Genomic DNA, 5,444 nt, shown 5'->3' on the forward strand with positions numbered 1-5,444 from the left:
AAAAATCAAGAGACAAAAGGCAACTACAGAAAATCCCAGTATTATCTATACTCCTAAACAGCTCAAACAGTCCTGGTACTTTGAACACTTGCAATATGGATACACACACACATACATATACACACAAAAAAAAAATCTGCTTTGCAATTAATAATTTTTGAAAACTCATACTAAAATATTAATTTTTAAATTAATCTCTGAAGTTTAAAGAACATTAATTAAAAAGAAACTAAGTAGGTACCCACTGTTTTGCTTTCCTAACAGCATTTAGGAGTTACTGATGGATGTTCCCATGGTAACAAGAGGAGGCTCTCTGCTCTGAGTCCTGGACAACATTCTTGGTTTGGATCTTCACTTGTCTTTATGAGTATGGAATTTGATATATTCTACTCTAGATAGTGTCACATTCCACCATGCTAAATAATCTGTTTCTGGAGAAAAAGTGTCTACTAATAGCAAACAGCATGATGCAGTTGTAATTCACCCTGTAGTTTCTTATTATAATAATTCTGACAATAACTCTGTGGAACAAAGAGTATGCTCTTGCTTCTTGGCTGATAAAGAATAGTGCTGGAGAAGGGTGAACTCTTATACCTAGAACTCAATCTTAAAAAATGTTGCACAAGATGGAGCTCTAGAGCTAAAAGGAGAAATAGACATAATCTCCCATATCTAATCTAGACGATATCTCCACTTGATAACCACTTACAGGTACAAATTTAGTTTCCTCCAATGGAGTTTCACTTTCAAATGAAAAATGAGTTTTCTCCAAGGAAGTCTCACTGGGAAAACAAGCTACTCCTAAGAGTAGACCATGTGCCCAACAGTAGATGGACAATGGAAAATAAACTCAACAGCATGTTTAAAGGCTCTTTATCCCAAAACATTGTTACATAGGCTTACTTCTCTTTTTATTTTATCTTTCTAATTTTTCTCTCTCTTTTTTACCCTACAGGTCTTCATGTATATATTATGGCTTCCAGTTTAGTGTTCTCATGGGATTCTGAGTGTGTAAACAAGTGTGTCTCTGAATCTATATCAGTTTCTTGGGATCTTTTCCTTCTGTTTATGGGCTTTATCCTATTCTGTTGCATTTGTTTTTTATTTAATCTTATTTTATTTTATTAATATCCCTTAGAAGCCTTTTTGTTTTCTAATGGGTGATATGAAAGGGCTGAATCTGAATGAGAGGTGAGTTGAGGAGGAGCTAGGAGGAGTAGAGGGCGGGGCAACCATACTGAAGATATATTATATGAAAAAATCTAATTTCAATAAAAGAAGTCTGACAACAATCGGATGGTTGGCAGGCACTTTAGCATCTCTTGCACTTCCTTCCCTGATATCTTTGTATCAGGCTTTTCAGAGACCAGGTCTCCAAAGCTATTTCTTAGAAGTAACTTTCTTAAGTTCTTTTTTTTTTAACCTTTAAGTATTTATTAGAGACACTATGAAAACCATAAATTACCCTGATGTGTTTCACACTGGCAAGAATCTTACACGTTTAACAGGGTTAGTTGGCTAATTTAAAATACATCCAATAAGGAAAAGAAAATGATTCTTCTGAGCTGGGGGTCTCCTGTAGCCTGAGTTGGAGCAGAACTTCCTCCAAAGTGCTAGGCTTACAGGCATGCACCACCATTCCTTGTTTAGGAGAAAACCACTACAGCTTTTCAAAGAACATTTAAGGAACAAGGCGGACAACACACTTATCTTAATATGTAATTTTGTTTCACTGTCTCGAAAACATCTTTTTCAGTGGGTTATAAAGCGTCCACTTTATGAGTGTATCATAAAGTGCAATGCAATTTATGCAAAAAAAAAATTTTACAGCATTGTAACTTGAATAGGTGCCAAATGTCCTGTTCATGTTCTTCAAATGGGAAGAGAAAACTCCTTTCCAAATCATTAGAATCTTGGACAAAAGTGACCATTTTCCCATATCATTCTGTAGTATTACAGATTCAGTTACAAGGTAGACTTCTTCAAACTTTCAGAGAAGATATTCCAGCTCTCATGATCTCATCAACAAGGAGAATGTTGGTGGTAATCACAGTACAGGAGTGCAGCGGCTGTTTCTTCACACAGTAGTTATCCCACACACCCATCTCTTCTGCCACCATCGGCTCACCTGTGTTCAAGTCCACACCTACAAGTTGAACCAATTCCGAATGCTCGGCTTGAACTTTAACTAATGTTTCCTGAAGGTCAAAACCAGAGTTCTGCGCAAGAACCTTGGGGATAACGAGCAAGGCATCTGCAAAGGCCTGTACTCCAAGCTGTGCCCTGCCCTTCATGCTGGGCTTGTACTTAATCAGAGCTTCTGCCATGCCCACTTCTACTGCCCCAGCGCCCGGGACAACACAGCCATCATTGATGGCATTTTTGACAGCCCTCAGGCCATCTCTTATTGCATCCTTGATTTGAGTCAGTGTGTGCTTATTTGGTCCTTTAATCAGTAATGTGACAGAATGGGGATTGTTACATTTCTCAATGAAGGTGAAGTTCTCTTCACCCAACGTATGCTCATAGACCAGACCGGCATAGCCCAAACAGTCAGAATTCAGGTCATCAAAGGAATTCAGAGCTACCCCACCACAAGCAAGTGTCAGCCTTTCCATATTTCTCCTCTTGGCCCTGCACAGAGCCATGATGCTTTCTTTTGCAAGGGCATCTAAGAAGAAGGGGTTAATCCCCTTTTGATTGACAACGACAAATCCTTGATCTGAATCACCACAGACTTTCTTTTTCAACTCTATTATCTTTTTAATTCTATCTCCAATGAATTTCCATTCAGCCTTTACTAGTTTTTCTCTCTCTTCCACACTCTTGTAAAAAAAAAAAACCAGAATTCACTTCTGTTTTCTCATATTCTAAGGACACGTTGCATGTGAGGACATAGGCATTTTCTACTCTTTTCTTCATATCAGGATGCCATGCTCCATGATCCAAAACAAGCCCTCTGATTAAGCTTGTATCAGTTTCAGATTTATGTTTCATCTCCATGATCTCAACCATGAAGAGGTCAATGGGTTCATCTTTTTTCTTAATGGCCAAAATGGAGTCCACAAAAGCCTCTGTTAAGACATCTGCAAGTTCAGCATGAACTTCAGCAGAACAGAGATGTTCTGGCCACATTGATCAGGGTTTCTCTGTCCATCTCTCTGCTTACTTTGACTGATTCCAAAAACTGGAGTGCCTTTTCCTTGGCAGCCTCAAAACCTTCAGTTTATCCTGAGGTAAAGACCCTCAGAAATGTAGAGGTCGGCCTGTTTCAGCAGCTCCCCGATGATAAGGACATTCGAGGTGGTGCCATTGCCAGTGATGTCATCTTGGGCTTTAGCTACTTTTGCTATAAGAGATGCTTTTGGGTGTTGGATTTGCATTTCATGAAGCAGCACATCGCCATCTTTAGTAAGCTTGATGTCGACAGCACCAGAAACAAGCATCTTCATGGTGCCCTTAGGCCCCAAGTTGGTCCTCAGAACATCCTGCAGGCCCTGTGCTATGCTGATGTTCACTACCAGCATGGCCTGCACCTGGGCCACCTAAGCTTTGGGATTTAGGGTCTTCACCGCCACCATGGCTGCCCTAGCTCAGGGAGAGGCAGAGAACCCCTAAGTTCTTTATATATTCTGGATATCAGGCCTCTCTCAGATGTGGGGTTGGTGAAGACCTTTTCCCATTCTGTAGGCTGTCACTTTGTCTTGTTGACCGTGTCCTTTGCTCTACAAAAGCTTCTCAGTTTCAACAGGTCCCATTGATTGATTGTTTCTCTCAATGTCTGTGCCACTGGTGTTATATTTAGAAAGTGATCTCCGGTGCCAATGCGTTCAAGAGTACTTCCTACTTTCTCTTCTATCAGGTTCAGAGTAGCTGGATTTATGTTGAGGTCTTTGATCCACTTGGACATAAGATTTGTCCATGGTGACCGATATGGATCTATTTGCAGCCTTCTACATGTTGACATCCAGTTATGCCAGAACCATTTGTTGAAGATACTTTCTTTTTTCCATTGTACATTTTTGGCTTCTTTGTCAAAAATTATATGTTCATAGGTGTGTGGGTTAATGTCAGGGTCTTTAATTCGATTCCATTGGTCCACATGTCAGTTTTTATGCTAGTACCAAGCTGTCTTTATTATGGTAGCTCTATAGTAGAGCTTGAGGTCAGGGATCTTGATGCCTCCAGAGGTTGTTTTATTGTACAGGATTCTTTTGGCTATCCTGGGTTTTTTGTTTTTCCATATGAAGTTGAATATTATTCTTTCCAGGTCTGTGAAGAATTGTGTTGGTAATTTGACATCAAAATGCTCAACAGTCCAATTAAGAAATGGGCTATAGAACTAAACAGAGAATTCTCAACAGAGGAAATTCAAATGGCTGAAAGACATTTAAGGAATTGCTCAACATCCCTAATTATCCGAGAAATGATAATCAAAATGTCTCTGAGATACCACCTTACACCTGTCAGAATGGCTAAGATCAAAAGCACAGAAGACAGCTTATGCTGGAGAGGATGTGGAGCAAGGGGAACTCTCCTCCACTGCTGGTGGGAATGCAAACTTGTACAGCCACTTTGGAAATCAATATGGCGCTTCCTTAGAAAATTGGGAATCCATGTTCCCCAAGACCCAGCTGTAGCACTCTTGGGCATATACCCAAAGAATGCTCAATCATACCACAAGAGCATTTGCTCAGCTATGTTCATATCAGCATTGTTTATAATAGCCAGAACCTGGAAACAACCTAGATGCCCTTCAACTGAAGAATGGATAAAGAAAATATGGTACATATACACAATGGAGTACTACTCAGCAGAGAAAAACAATGACATCATGAGGTTTGCAGGCAAATGGATGGATCTAGAAAAAAATCACCCTGAGTGAGGTAACCCAGACTCAGAAGGATGAATATGGAATGTACTCACTCATAGTAGGATACTAGATGTAAAACAAAGATGACTAGACTACTACACAACTCCAGGGAGGCTACCTAGAAAATGGGATCCTAGGAATGACAAAAAGATCACCCAATGACAGAGAAATGGATGAGATCTTCATGAACAACCTGGATGACAGTGGGAGTAATGAAGGACAAGGTTTGAGGGACATGGACCTGTCCTTAGTGCATGAGCTGGCTGTTTGGAACCGGGGAATACACAGGGACACTTTGCTCAGCCTGGAAGGAGGGGACTGGACCTGCCTGTACTGAATCCACCAGGTGGAAATGAATCCCCAGGGGAGTCTTGGCCCTGGAGGACATGGGAATGGAGGGGAGGGGCTGGGGGGAAGGTGGGGGTGGGAGCGGAAGGGAGGAGGACAGGGAACCCATGGCTGATATGTAAAATTAAAACACAAATAAATAAAAAGAAAAAGAAGTATCCTTCCTTAATCATAATGCTTAATCCCACTGGTAAGTTAATGGGCATATTTAGGGGTAGACAAA

The 5,444-nt window shown here is 40.5% G+C and overlaps 1 pseudogene; it reads right to left on the reverse strand.

Annotated features, from left to right (window-relative positions):
* Positions 1 to 1,982: 1,982 nt before the first annotated feature.
* LOC118593842 lies at positions 1,983 to 3,581 on the reverse strand (annotated as a pseudogene).
* Between the last annotated feature and the right edge of the window lie 1,863 nt (positions 3,582 to 5,444).

This window comes from Onychomys torridus, chromosome 12 (assembly GCF_903995425.1).
Source record: "Onychomys torridus chromosome 12, mOncTor1.1, whole genome shotgun sequence".
In the NCBI taxonomy this organism is placed as follows: domain Eukaryota; kingdom Metazoa; phylum Chordata; class Mammalia; order Rodentia; family Cricetidae; genus Onychomys; species Onychomys torridus.